Source organism: Canis lupus, chromosome X (genome assembly GCF_048164855.1).
Source record: "Canis lupus baileyi chromosome X, mCanLup2.hap1, whole genome shotgun sequence".
In the NCBI taxonomy this organism is placed as follows: Eukaryota; Metazoa; Chordata; class Mammalia; order Carnivora; family Canidae; genus Canis; species Canis lupus.
In genome coordinates, this window is record NC_132876.1 from 42096495 (window position 1) to 42112744 (window position 16250).

At 35.1% G+C, this 16250-nt stretch overlaps 1 protein-coding gene and 1 pseudogene across 2 annotated transcripts in view; both read right to left on the minus strand.

The window, feature by feature from the left end:
- The window catches only part of COL4A5 (collagen type IV alpha 5 chain), a 272590-nt gene that overhangs the window by 205063 nt on the left and 51277 nt on the right, over window positions 1–16250 (minus strand). The window lies entirely within an intron of this gene.
- On the minus strand, window positions 14489–14852 carry LOC140627944 (protein BEX4-like; annotated as a pseudogene).

A 16250-nucleotide genomic window follows, 5' to 3' on the forward strand; every position in this document is an offset into this window, starting at 1 on the left:
TAATTTTAGACTCATTCACTATAATGCTACAGTATGGTGTTAGTGAGTGGATAGATCAGTCGAACAAAATGGAGAACCCAAAATTAGACACACACACACAAAGTAAAATGATTTACAAAAATTGTACCAGAAAAGTTCAAGATCAAAAATGCCCTTAAATATATATTATTTTAAGGCTTCTAGAAAGATACTGTAAATATCTTTGTGACCTAGGCATAGGAAAATATTTGTTAGGTTACAGAAAGTATAAACAATAAAAGAAAAAACAGTAAGCTAGATTTCACTAAAACTGAAAAATTCTGGGGGATCCCTGGGTGGCTCAGTGGTTTGGTGCCTGCCTTCGGCCCGGGGCATTGTCTGGAGTCCTGGGATCGAGTCCCACATCAGGCTTACTGCATGGAGCCTGCTTCTCCCTCTGCCTGTGTCTCTGCCTCTCTCTCATGAATAAATAAATAAAATCTTTAAAACAACCTTGAAAACGTCTGTTCGTCAAAAAACACCATTAAGAAAATGAACAGGCAAGCAACAGACTAAAAGAAAATTTTTGCAAAACATTTATAATAAAGGACTGGTATCCACAATATATAAAGAACAGCTAAAGCTCAACACTAAATGGCATTTTAAGCTTGAAGATATAGAAAACTAGAAAGACATTAGTCCTAAACTTGCAACAAGTAAAAAGCTAAGCAACCTGTAGATTAAGAACTTTTCTTGGAACTATCACAGATAATAGAGATCACAGGACAAACAGCAAGCCCAAATCTCTACAAAGAAACAAGTTTAAGGCATTTGCTTTACCTGGGGAAGACAATACTGAATGCCACATAAGGCAGGAAGAGGATTAAATTAGAAATTTTAACTAAATGCTGAAGGCCAAGCATACTAGTAGCATAAGTATGAAAACTCTGGGAGCTAGCAACATAGAGGAGCTCACATTCTCTAACAGCCTTCTCCAGGAATCCTGCCAGATACTGGTGGGAATGTAAAATGATGCAATCACTTTAGAAAACAGAATGTTAGTCCTCCAAATAATTAAACATAGAGTACCACGTCACTTGGAAATTCAACTTCTAGTTTATGTCAAAGATAAACAAAAACGGGCACCTGGGCGATGCAGTTGGTTAAGCATCTGACTCTGGGTTTCGGCTCAGGTCATGATCTCAGAATCCTGAGACTGAGCCCCACACTGGGCTCCCCACTTAGAGTGGAGTCAGCTTGAGATTCTCTCCCTCTCCTTCTCCTGTCATGCTGCATGTTCTCTCTCTCAGTAAACCAATCTTCTTTAAAAAGATAAATGAAAATACACATCTACACGAAAAGTTTTAGACAAATGTTCATATTAACATTATCTATAATAACCAAAATGAGAAAACCACCAAGATGTGCATCAACTGATGAAGTGATAAGCAAAATGAGTTGTATCCATATAATGGAAAATGATTCAATGATGGAAAGGAATGAGGTACTGATTTATGCTACAACATGGCTGAGCCTTGTAAACATTGTTAACAAATTCAGTCACAAAAGACCACATACAGGGATGCCTGGGTGTCTCAGTGATTGAGCACCTGCCTTTGTTTCAGGGCGTGATCTCAGGGTCCTGGGATGGAGCCCCACATCAGGCTCCCCACAGGGAGCCTGCTTCTCCCTCTGTCTATGTCTCTGCCTCTCTCTGTGTGTTTCTAATGAATAAGTAAATAAAAATCTTAAAAAAATAAAAAACCCAAAAGACCACATATTGTATGATTTCATTTATATGAAACATCCAGAATAGGGAAATCTATGGAGACAGAAGTAGCTTAATGGTTGCTAGGTCTAGGGGACTAGGGGAGAACAGAGTTAACTTCCAACTCATATGGGGTTTCTTTAGGAGGCAATGAAAAATTTCCCAAAGTAGATTGTGGATATAAATGTATGACAATCTGTGAATACACTAAAAAGCATTGATTTGCATGTTCTAAGTCAGTCAATTACAGCAGCTCAATAAAGTTTTTTATTTTAATAAAGTAATGACTCATCAAAAAATAAAGTTCCAGCAGCAATATTAAATTTTGACATCAAAGTCTCCAGGATAAGAAATATTATCAGAGATAAAGAGGAGCACTACATAATAATAAATAATCAATTATCCAAGAGAACATAACATTTCAGCATGTATACAAATAACAACAGTGGTTCAAAACACATGAGGCAAAACTTGATATAACTGAGAGGAAAAATGAGCAAATCCACAATTTTATTTTGAGACTTCATCAGTCCTCTCCTCAGTAATTGATAGAACAAACATGAAGAAATCAAGTAAGGATATTTATAAACTATATATTTATAAAATATTTCATCTAACAACAGCAAGATACATGCTCTCAAGTGTACATGGTACACTGACCAAGACAGAACAAATTTTGGGCAATGAAAAAGTATATATTTAAAAGAATAACAATCACACAAAGTTATCTGGCCACAACACAATGAAATCGAAATCAGAAACAGGGCAGCCCGGGTGGCTCAGGGTAGTTTAGCGGGGCCTTCAGCCCAGGGCCTGATCCTGGAAACTCAAGATCAGATCCCACATCGGGCTCCGTGCATGGAGCCTGCTTCTCTCTCTACCTGTCTCTCTCTGTGACTCTCATGAATAAATAAATAAAATCTTTAAAAAAAAGAAATCAGAAACAAAGATACTAGAAAACTCTCCAAATGTTTGGAATGAAACAAAACACTACTAAGTAACCTATGGATCAAAGTAGAATTCTTGAAAAAATAAAAAAAATATCTTGAGTAAATGAAAATAAAAACACAACATGTCAAAAATGGGTGGAGTATAGCTAAAACACTTCTTAGAGGGAAAATTACAGCATTAAATGCAGGCATTAGAAATAAAGGTCTTCAGGTGCCTGGCACGCAACTCTTGATCTAGGGGTCATGAGTTTGAGCCCCACGTTGGTTGTAGTGATTACTTATAAAAATAAAATTCTAAAAAGAGAAAAAACCCTCAAATCAATACAAATGTAACATTTATCTTAAGAAGTTAAAAATAGAAAATGCAAAATAAAGCCAAAGCAAGCAAAAAGAAAAGACTAGAACAGAAATCATTGAAACTGAAAATACAAACATCGAGAAAAACAATGAAAACAAAAGCTGGTTCATTGAAAACACCAATATAATTGATAAACCTCTACCCAGGATGACTACAAAAAAAAAAAAAAAAACCACACACCTAAATGATCAGTATCAGAAATGAAAGAGGAGAAATCATTATGAATCCAAGAGACCTTAACATGAGAAAAAGGGAACACTATGAATAACTCTATGTTCATAAACTTGACAATGTAGATGAAATGGAACCAATTCCTAAAAGTCTACATACTATAAAATTCTCCGCAAATGAAACACATAACTTGAATTGTCCTTAAAGAAATTCAATTCACTATTTAAACCTCCTGAAAAAAATCACTAAGCCCAGATACTTTCATTGGCAAATTCTATAAATATTTGAAGAAGTAATAATACCAATTCTATATAATCTCTTCTGAGAAATAGAATATGGAACACTTCCCAACCTATTTTAAGAGGCCAACATTAGGCTAAGACCAAAACCACACTAAGTACAAAAAGAGAAAACTACAGTCCAATATATCCCTCATGAAAATAAATGCAATAATCCTCAATAAAAATATTAGTAGACTGAAGCCAGAAATAAAGGATAATATATCAGAACTAAATGGGGTATGTCTCAGGAATGCATGACTGATTCAGTATTTGAAAATCGATCAATATAATCCTACAAACTAATAGTCTGAAGAATAAAAACATCAGGTACTAAAAGCATTTAACAAAATTCAATACTCATTCATAATAAAAACAATGAGTTAGAAATGTAAAACTAATTCTTCAACCTAATAAAAAGCACCCATGAAAAGTGCATATGTAGTGGCAAAAGTTTGAATGTTTTTGGAAAGAAGAATATCTCTCACTCAAGTCGTAGCCAGAGTAGAGAAGAAAGAAAAATATAAACCCTACGATAGATGAGTGGATAAAGAAGATGTGGTTTATGTATACAATGGAATATTACTCAGCTATTAGAAATGACAAATACCCACCATTTGCTTCAATGTAGATGGAACTGGAGGGTATTATGCTGAGTGAAGTAAGTCAGTCGGAGAAGGGCAAACATTATATGCTCGCATTCATTTGGAGAATATAAATAGTAGTGAAAGGGAATATAAGGGAAGGGAGAAGAAATGTGTGGGAAATATCAGAAAGGGAGACAGAACGTAAAGACTGCTAACTCTGGGAAACGAACTAGGGGTGGTGGAAGGGGAGGAGGGCGGGGGGTGGGGGTGAGTGGGTGACGGGCACTGGGGGTTATTCTGTATGTTGGTAAATTGAACACCAATAAAAAATAAATTAAAAAAATAAATAAACCCTACGATATTGGAAAAGGAGAAATAAGAATGTCTCGATTCACAGATTAGGATTTTCTACATAAAAAATTCCAGAGAATCTACAAAACATCTAGAATTAGTAAGTGAATGTATCAAGTTGTAGCACAAAAGAATAACATGCAAAAATCAATTTAAATCAAATGTATTCCTTTATGCTAGCAAGGTGCAACTGAAAACTGAAACTAAAAAAAAGAGACATCATTAACAACTAACAGATAAAATAGCTTAATATAAATTAACAAAATGAGATGTTTTATATGATTTTTATCATTTTTACAATAAAATGCTCATACTGGAAATTAAAGACAATATAAATGGAAATGCAAACTGTAGACTGAAAGACGCAATAAAGATGTCAATTCTACTCAAAATGATATTACACTTGGTATAATTCCAATCACAATCATAGCAGGAACTTTTGTAGACATAGAAAGGTTAGCATTAAAATTTATATGGAAAAACAATATAAGTAGAATAGCTAAAACATTGTAATGCAATAATGTGTAAGAAACCCATTAAAGGATTTCAAGACTTAATGGTAAAGCTACAGTAATCAACACAGAGTGGTACTGATGAAGGGATATACACATAGATTAATATAAAAGAAAGGAAATAAAACCTTGCAAATATGGTCAAGAAATTTTTACCAAAGGTACAAAAGCAATTCAATGGAGAAAGAATCATCTTTTAAACAAATGGTATTCAAACTGGAAGTCCTTAGAAATATGAACCTTAAATGAAATTCCAAATCTTATGCAAAAATTAACACAAAATGGAAAATACAGGAAAAAATCTTCCTTAGACAAAAAATTCTTAGAAAATAAAATTTATCTAACACACACAAATCCTTAGAGACATGACAAAGAAATCACATTCTATAGAAGAGAAAAATGATTAACTGAACTTCATCAACTTTTTATCTTGAAAAACACCATGAAGTGAATGAAAAGAAAAACTATAAACTGGGAGAAAACATTGAAAATCACACATTAAACAAAGTACTTGTATTCCAAGCATACAGAGAAATCTGAAGAGTTAGCAGTAAATAAATGTCCCCATTTAAAAATGGGCAAAGAACTTGAATAGATACTTCACAAAACAACAATAGAAGTTATACATATAAGCATATGAAAAGACATTCAATGTCATGAACTATAAGAAAATAAAAATTAAAACCATGATGAAATAGCACTACAAAGGAGAAATAATATATGAATAATTCAGTTTCTCTACATACTTGTCATTTGGTAGTGTCACTATTTTTTATTTTAACTATTCTTAGAGGTATGTAGTATCTTACTGTGGTTTTAATTTGCATTTCCCTAATGGCTCATGATGCTAAACATAATTTTATAACATCTGTGTATCCTTTTACATGAAATGTATGTTCATATCTTTTACTCCTTTTCTAATGGGATTTTTCTCCTAATGATGAGTTTTGGGTTTTTATATATTTTAGATATGAACCCTTTGTGGGATATGTGTTTTGCAAAAACATAAATATTGTATAAATAAAAAATTAATAAAACTTTTAGAAAAAAAATAAGAAAATCCCCAGTACCTAGTGCTAGGTGGAGTTCTTGCACTTGATACCAAATACTAATTATGAGAGGAAATACAAATAATTTGAACTTCTTCCAAATTAAAAATATTTGTTTTGTGAAAGTCTCTGTAAAGAGGTTGAAAATACAAGCACAAATATTTTTAATTTGGATGAAGTTCAAATTATTTGTATTTCCTCTCATAATTAGTATTTGGTATCAAGTGCAAGAACTCCACCTAGCACTAGGTACTGGGGATTTTCTTATTTTTTTTCTAAAAGTTTTATTAATTTTTTATTTTTACAATTATGTCCATGATCCATTTGAGTTGTTTTAAAAGTGTAAAGTTTGGGTCTAAGGTTCAACTTTTTGGCTATGGATATCCAACTGCTCCAACATCATTTGTTGAAAAAGTTACCCTTCCCTCATCGAACTGCTTTTGTTTCTGTTACAAATTAACTGCGTATATTTATGCAGGTTTATCTTCTGATTCTCTATTCTGTTTCATTAATCCATGTGTCTACCATTCTACCAATACCACAGCTAGGCTAACTAACTGTAGCTATATAGCAGGACTTAATATCAGGTAGTGTGATTACCCCACCCTTATTCTTTTTAAAGACTCACAACTGGGATGCCTGGGTGGCTCAGCGATTGAGAGTCTGCCTTTGGCTCAGGGCTTGATCCTGGAATCCCGGGATCAAGTCCTGCATCGGGCTCTCTACATGGAGCCTGCTTCTCTTCCCTTTGCCTCTCTCATGAATAAATTAATAAAATCTTTTTTTAAAAAAAGACTCACAACTGAGTTTCTAAGCATCTTCCTCTAACCCAGAATCTGAACACATCAACTGTATGTCTACGTACTCAACGTCTAAGTAAGTACTCATCGCCAAAGATGTGAAATTCAATCATGAGGATAGAGAGGATGAGAGAATGGAAAAGCTTAATTTTATGTTAATTATTACAAAATCAACATTATTTCTGCAGTATAGAATCTGTCATGCATGTATCTTAATACATATAAGTCATTTTGAGAACATGTTGGTGACTCATTGGATGAATATAAAAACAATCATTTCCGGGACACCTGGGTGGCTCAGCGATTGAGCATCTGCCTTTGGCCCAGGGCGTGATCCCAGGATGCTGGAATCGAGTCCCACATCGGGCTTCCTGCACGGAGCCTGCTTCTCCATCTGCCTATGTCTCTGCCTCTCTCTCTCTGTGTCTCTCATGAATAAATAAATAAAATCTTTAAAAAAAAACAATCATTTCCACATCAACCTCTCTCTATATTATCTATGCTATAAAATGCACTGAAAAACACATCTGAAAAGACATGTGTTTAATTTATAACGACAGACCAAAGTCCTTCTGGAAGTACATGCTTATTGAATGCTGAAATACAAATTAAGAAAATAGCATAAATATATTGAAACTAGAATATTTTCTTGTGTATAAAAGATTTAGCATGTGTCAAAATAAAAGAACCAGATATCCTCTTACATCCTGCCCATTGTACTTACTAACTGAAGCTGATTGCATCTTTACTTATGGATCTTTCCTCCTATTTTGCCCTTCCTATCACCCATCTGCCATAAGGATCCCTTATATAAAATGTTGTCTTATAAGAAAATCCATGTGTAAAAGTGAAATATTTTTCTAGAGTAATAATTTCCAGCAATTCAATAATGGGTCCTGCTATACCTTGAAGCAGTTTCTTTTATGCAGTCTCCATAGTGCTGTATCTGTTTGGATTTGCAGAGAAATTCTGCAAAACTACACAGAGATCTCAGTATTATCATTGTTTCAGTCAAAAACAGCCTTAAATATAAGCCTTCTGCTTAAAAATTAATTTACAAAAACAAGAAAGAAGTATTGTAGACTTAAAGAGCTGCAATCTATTTTCTTATTGAGATTTTTTTTATTATTTTCTGAGCACCAGGCAATTATCAAAATAAATTACAATGTAAACAAAGCATAGTCATAATTTAACATTGTATTTTAAGGTGCTTCAGTTACATCTTTATCCTATTCCTGGAAAAATAATAATTTACAAAACAATTAAAGTGAAAGTTGATTACAATATCAAAGAACACTTACATGATACAATTCATTGCATCAGTTCTTTTATGTTGGAGATATAAGGTAAAATCTATAAATGCTGGTTAATCCTCCCCTGCACTCCGGAAACTCCCTCTAGTGAAATATGGTACTTTATTTGATGGATATGTAGACTCAAGTATTAGGTCCCTCTAATCCCCGGATAACAGAGAAATCATACTGTACACACATTTAGTTTTTAAGAAAATCAGAACTAGAGTTATACAACAGTATATATATAATATCTATTGCCATACGATTTCTACTGATGATGTCACTCACCAACATGGAGTATATAAACAAAAACCAACATAAAAAAACAATACATAAAAAGCAGCCTACTCACTAATTTCAACTCTTCCAAAGATGGCTTACTTAATAAAAAACTTTAACTCATCTATAGGTTATACCAGTACATTTCCTAAATGCTCACTATTTGAGTTAGCAATTTATGAAGTAAAATTGTTACTCTCCTCTTTGACATCATTTTCCCTCTGAATTCATTCTACTCAAATTGATTCATATGCACTAAATACATTAAGTTAATAAATCAAGAGTCTTTTTCCCTTGTGTTCTATATGTAGAAACATATCATAATAAATAGAATAAAATTTATTTATAGGGTATAATGTTATAAAAATGGCCATTTTTAGAATAGTTTTCAATCTCTATAAAAGTGTATTTTACTAATACACAGGAATCCCTCTAGTTGTGTTAAATATTTTACTTGTCCTTTTAACTTGTCCAATTAGCTATGTATAACAGGTTAAACCTCTCCCACTCTACCATTTCCATACTTCCTTTTCATCTTTAATGATGAATGTTACATTTAAAAAAATTAAAAATAAAATAAAATAAAAAAATTAAAACAAACTCAAAATGGAAAAAAAAACTCAAAATGGGCCAAAGACCTGAACATAAGAACTAAAACCCTAAAAACTCTTAGAAAAAAACATAAAATAAAATCTTCATGAATTACATTGGATTTAGCAATGATTTCTTGGATAAGACACCAAAAGCACAGGCAGCAAAAGTAAAAATATATAAATTGGACTATATCAAATGTAATAGCTTGTGTGCATTAAAGGACACAATCAACAAAGTGAAAATGCAACCAAAATATGTGCAAATTTAATCTGATATAAGATTAAAATCCAAAATATATTTTAAAGCACTTCTACAGCTCAACAACAAACAATGTGATTAAAAATAAGACAAAAGATTTGAATAGATATTTCTCCAAAGGAGATATAGAAATGGCCAAGAAGTACATGAAAAAATTCTCAACATCACTGATCATTATGGAATTACAAATTAAAAACCACAATGAGGGATCCCTGGGTGGCGCAGCGGTTTGGCGCCTGCCTTTGGCCCAGGGCGCGATCCTGGAGACCCGGGATCGAATCCCACATCAGGCTCCCGGTGCATGGAGCCTGCTTCTCCCTCTGCCTGTGTCTCTGCCTCTCTCGCTCTCTCTCTCTCTCTCTCTCTCTCTCTGTGACTGTCATGAATAAATTTAAAAAAAAATTTAAAAAAAAATTAAAAATAAAAACCACAATGAGACAGCATCTCTCACACCAATTAGGATGAGTACTAGGAAAAAATAATATGTTTTGGTGAGGATGTGGAAAAATTGGAGCCCTTGAACACTGTTGGTGGAAATGTGAAATGGTGTAGCTTCTATGGGAAACAATATGGTAGTTCCTCAAAAAATTAAAAATAGAATCACTATATGATCCAACAATTTCACTTCTGAGTACTCAAAAGAATTAAAAGCAGAGCCTCAAAGAGATACCTATACACTCAAATATTATTTTCAGTTGATCTTATTGTTTGTATGTTATTCCTTGCCCTGGGAGGCAGTGGTTAATATATTTGTCTTTAAGTGTTTTCCACAAGTGCCCCCCAAGTAGCTGCCTCGGTCTTCGGAGAGTTATGAGTCAGGCAAAATAAGGGCAAATCTTTTGAGCTAGTCCTTCAGGGACCCACCATACTGGTCAAAATAAACCACCACAGTTCTTTAAGAATGAGGCCACTGCAAAGCTTCTGCCAAACTAGAGAGCAAGGGAATGGAAACTAAGTTAAAATGCCACAAAGCTCTTTCACTGAGTTTCAACTGCCTTTTCCCTAATTAAGCATTTGCCTGGTTGCTTTTTATTTTTTATTAGTTTCCAAAATGCCAATAAGTTGATTCTGAGAATATTTGCTAGTTTACTTGCTGCTTTTGTGGAAAGATGAATTTTTGGCATTATCTACTCTGCCATGTTCATTGGAATCAAGCCTGATTACATCTAAACACATTTTCAAGCCAAAGAAATCAGCATAGCATCTATTAGTTAAAAACATGAAAAACAATGAATGAAGTGCCACACTTTGATATGGACAAGGGGGCCCCATAATTTAGCAGACTCCGCTCTAGCCATTATTCAGCTGCTCCCAGTTCGCTCTAGCCGTTATTCAGCTGCTCCCAGTTCTAGGACAGAAGAGTCTGTGGGGCCAAAAGGAAAAAGCCATCAGAAGCCTGTGCCTCCCCCTTTCTAGATCATAATTTGAGTACCCAAGATCTGAAAATTCCCGTCCAAATATCCCCAAGCCAATTTCATGAGCCCACGCAAAAATTCTCCTTCAGGTCTACTCTCCACCAGCCTTTTTCAGCCCACTAGCCTTTCTTAAACCCTAAAGAAAATTATTCATGTAACCATTTTCCCCATTCTCTCAAATATGGTACAAGACTAGTAACACTTTATTATTTTTATCCAATGAATGCCTTAGGGTTTGATGGTTTAATTCTCTTTTGGAACTCACTTTGAAGTGTTGTTTTGGAGGGAGGATCTTGCTATCTATGTGCCCACTGTTAGGTCCAAAGGGTTGTCAAAGCAAACTGGGGGTACGGACCATGGACAGAGCTTGAATGCATAAACTGGAGGGAAACATACATTTTTAGAGTGAGGCCCCCCATGCAAGACAGAGTCGAATATCAAAAGAGGAGGCCAGTCAAGCACTAGAAGTCATATTTTCCAGGGCAATCATATTCCTGTGTTAAACTATGTGGAGTTGGAGGATTCTAAACTGGAATTTAACTTTCCAGTTTATTATAAAGGCATATGTCAAAATATGAGGATACAACATTATTTGATAGTTTGTTAACTTGGTTTAAATTAAAGTTTTACACATATGGTATGTACAGTTGCATTTGTATTCTTGGCTCAGTCTACACAAATGTTGACACAGGCCTGAATAGATAAGCCAAAACAATCAGTTATCTCTGCAAAGTCAATGAGGTTCAAACTAGATAATGAACAAATGGTAGATTTATACTTTATTATATTTACACAATATACGTAAATATTGTAAGATGGAGATCTGAAATTTTTCCGTTTCTCCAAGAGTAATAGGTGCAATGTAAATGTTAGGGTATTAGCAAATTTATAAAAACAAGACCTAAGACAACTCCAAATCAACATTACACCACAGATAACTCTAACACAGTATAGATATTCTTTCTAAAAAAATGGCTTTTAGGCCTACATAAACCAACTTAAAGGTAGCATATTTTCATAAATTACTCTTTATTATTAATCATAGTGACAACTAAAGTCCTTGCTAAGTAAAATGGCCTGCCCACAGTCCCTACACAAGGACAGCCGCAAGCAGTCATGTTTTATACTACATGATCCAGAATACTCATACATGATTATAGGTAATCATAAAACATGAAGGAGCAAGGTAATTCAAAATTTGGTTGGCCAGTAGACAAGGAGGCGGCCAGCATGAAAAAAATAAACATACCAAACAGATTGATTAAATTTTCTCCCATTTATTTGAACTAGAAAACAAAAAAAAAAAAAAAAGAACTAGAAAACAGCAAGAGATTAACCTAGGTAGCAATGGGAATGAAACCAAGAGGTCATGATACAGAATGGCCTCAAAGGCTATGTTGGCCACGTGCAAGCCAATATTAAGAGGAAACTAAAAGTATGAGGACAAGAAGAAAGAACAAAATAAATACATATAGATAAATGAAATCTTGAAGCTCAAAAACAAGTTATCTTCTCTCTGCTGGCTCACTATTTGAATGTTCTATAGTTCCATTCTTCAATAACCAACCCATTCATATCCTGGGATAGACTGGATATCTAGATCTCATAATCCAGAGTATCCCTACTATTTCCTAAAATAAACAGACTGTTTCTCTAATCAATATTCAAACATATCAGGGCACCTGGGTGACTCAGTCTGTTAAGTTTCTGACTTCAGCTTAGGTCATGATCTGAGGGTCCTGGGATAAGGTCCTGCATTGGGCTCCCAGGTCAGTGGGAAGTCTGCCTGTCCCTCTCCCCTTTCCCCCACTTGTGCTCTCTCTCTCAAATAAATAAAATCTTTATATATATATATATAAAAGATCCATGGGGCTCCTGGGTAGCTCAGTCAGTTAAGCATCTGTTTTTGGCTCAGGTAATGATCCAGGGGTCCTAGGATGGAGCCCCTTGTTGAGCTCCCTGCTCGGCAGGGAGTCAGCTTCTCCCTCTGCCTCTGCACCTCCTCCTGCTTGTGCTTTCTCTCTTGCTCACTCTCTTTCAAATAAATAAAATCTTTTTAAAAAAAGATTCAAACAAATCACATGGCATTCATTATTTTGTTTGAAAGAGATTATAAATGTTTTGGGGCACCTGGGTGGCTCAGTCAGAAGCATCTGACTCTTGGTTTCAGTTAAGATCACAATGTCAGGGTCTTGAGATCAAGCCCAACAGTGGCTCTGCCACTCAGCACAGAGTCTGCTTGAGATTCTCTCCCTCTCCTTCTGCCCCTCCTCCCACTCCTATGCTCTCATGCTCTCTTTAAAATAAAACAAATAAATATTTTTTAAAACTAAAAAATAAAACTGAAAAATGTTTGTGCTCTAACAAATGAATTATACAAAGAAATCAATGGTTTGAAATATATAGTTTCAAATATTCCTATTAACATGTCAGTCTACAACATATCTTAAAATGGGTTTCAACTGTAACGTGTCAGGAAGCATGCTTATTTTGCTTGCCAGGATACCTATTTTTAAAAGATTTTATTTATTCAGAAGAGACAGAGAGAGAGAGGCAGAGACATAGGCAGAGGGAGAAGTATGATTCCTGCAGGGACCCCGATGCAGGACTCAATCCCTGAACCAGGGATCACTACCTGAGCCTAAAGCAGAGCTCAACTGCTGAGCCACCCAGGCATCCGTCCCATCCAGGATGTCTATTTTAATATGAACTTTACACAGGCTTCTATAGACTCTTTGGTCTCTTATGAATCTGAAGGAAAATACAATGCAACTCATATTTTTAATATTATCAGCCATTTATTTATATCAAATTTCTCATACCAAAGGTTGTACATGCCTTTCTTTTTTTTATTAAAAGATTTATTTACTTATTTACTTTTACAGAGACAGAGCATGCACGCACAGATGTACAGGTCGGAGTAGACCTAGAGGGAAAGAAATCTCAAGCAGACCCCTGCTGAGCAGGGAACCTGATGTGGGGCTTGATCTCAGGATCCTGAGAACATGACCTGAGCTGAAATCAAGAGTCGGATGCTTAAAATACTGAGCCATGCAGGCACCCCATGCCTTTCTATTTGACGTATATTTTCAATTCACCAAATATATTTAAAATGCTGGGTATTAAAGGCTCAGAAAACACCTATTTAAGTCATAATTAATTCATTTGCCAATCAAATCAGTAACTTCAGATATGTAGATTCCAAAACCTTAAAATATAGTAAAATCAGAAATATCCCCGAATCTTATCTATCCCCTGTGATATACAAGGTTGGTATTCCTTTTTGTACTGGCCACTAATATCTGTAAATAGGCCCATTCAAATAATAAATATATCATGCCATTTACCTGTTGGAAAAACATCTATAGATGCTGTTATTGCTATATTATATATCATATTACATTATAAATTCCATGAACTCAAGGATCCTATATTTTTTAGCTTTTTTAAAGATTTTATTTATTTATTCATGAGAGACACAGAGAGAGAGAGAGAGAGGCAGAGACACAGGTAGAGGGAGAAGCAGGCTCCACGCAGGGAGCCGGATGCAGGACTTGATCCCGGGTCCCCAGGATTAGGCCCTGGGCCAAAGGCAGGCGCCAAACTGCTGAGCCACCCAGGCTGCCCCTATTTTTTAGCTTTTTAAACTGCTTTATTGATTTCATGTTATGAAAAAAATAGTTTTTCCTAAAACTGGGTGAAATTGCCCTACTGGACAGAAAGTTTTACATAACTGAGACAAAACAGTGTTTGATTACAAACTTCTAAGTGGAAATATCAAAAAGGTTACAGAAAAAGTAACTTACAAAACTACATGCTTGTAGAGTAGAGGCCACATTATTAACCTCAGGGAAAACCTTAGGATTCAAGGTATAAGGCAAAAGTCATAATGATTATCAGGTTCAGGAGTTTAGAAGCACTTATGATGCCTCATTTGCTGCTCTTTAGTCTTTCTCCTGATTCCCATCATCTGCCCTATGAACTTTTCCACATCATCTCCCACTTCATTGTGGTCAATATGTCTGTTAGGTATGGCTCATTGAAAATTAGAGACAAGCCGCCTCATTCACCTCAGCCTGACATTTCCTCCAGGCTTCTGGCGTTCACCCCTCTCTCCAATCTCATGATTTCTTTGCATTCTGCACGAGGCCCTGTTCTTCTCTTTCATTTTCCTGCTGAGCATTTTCCACATTGAGATTTTTCACTGCTTGTTTCTCTTTGGACATCATCACTTCTGGGCCTATCCATGCATTCTCCTCCTCCCAAATATCTCCAAGAATGCACTGCCAAGACACTTAGACCTATACACCTGATCCCTCTCTGCCTCCTATTCTTTAGGGCCACCCCTGGCTCACATGCCCTCAGGGCTACAGGGAGCAGGTACTGAGAAGAGAGCCAGTGAATGCTGGGTCTTTAGATACTGACTTTTTAACAGCTATATATTGACAGGCCCCAGGAAAATGCAGGGAAAGTAGTCGGGGCTCCAAAAATACTTGTTGAATGAATAATTAAGAAAACTCAAGCAAAATAAATATTCCTATTTCAAGGAAGAGTTATAAGCTTACCTAAATGTTTCCATTTCTCCATAAAGAGATCTCTCTAGTACAGCTCTTAAATTTCTACTCTCTCCTAAATCATCACTTACTTGTACCTCCTGAGTTGACTCACTCCATACCCTCAATTTCTTTTGAATATGGGGTTAAAATAGCCAAATAAGAAATTTTTCAGAGTACACCCTCCCTCTAATAAGTCCTATTCTGTTAGTAATCCCTCCCTCTGCCCATCATATTTACTTAGTGCCAGAGATAAAAATCTTTACAGTAAATGTCATTACAAAAATTCCTTAGTTTATAGTAATGTCCTTCCTTTACTACACAGCGAATTTCTCACATATTTACAGGGTTATTTAAAATCAATATTAATACTGCAAACAAAATATTATCTGTTAATTGCAATGGAGCAAGATAAATATACCTGCATTATGAATGAGTGAATGAATAAGTAAACAAATAATAAATGAATATTAATGAGTTTTATCATTCTCAGCAAGCCTAAAAATTGGAAATCCAGATTAATGCATGCAATCTCATCTGACATCAAAGCAAGAAAAACACAAAAGAGACTATTCTAGGTAGAAAAATTTCTAAATAATAAATGTCATACCAAAAAAAAAAAAAAAGTCATACCATGCTCATGGATTGGAAGACTCTACATACTAAATATGCCAGTTCTCCCAAATGGATCTATAGGTTTATTTTCGTTCTTTCTTTTGTTAAAGATTTTATTTATTCATTCATGAGAGACAGAGAGAGAGAGAGAGAGAGAGAGAGAGGCAGAGACACAGGCAGAGGGAGAAGCAGGCTCCATGTAGGAAGCCCGATATGGTGCTCGATCCCAGGACTCCAGGATCACGCCCTGAGCCGAAGGCAGACGCTTAACTGCTGAGCCACCCAGGTGTCCCTCTAAGTTTCTTTTCATTTTTTTTTTTTAAGTTTATTTTCAATTAAAATTCCAGCAAGGATCTATAGACACAAATAAATTATAAAATTTATATAACATGGGCTCTAGAATACCTAAAACTACATTGAGAAAAATGAATAAAGTAGGAGGAATCAGCCTCCTTAATA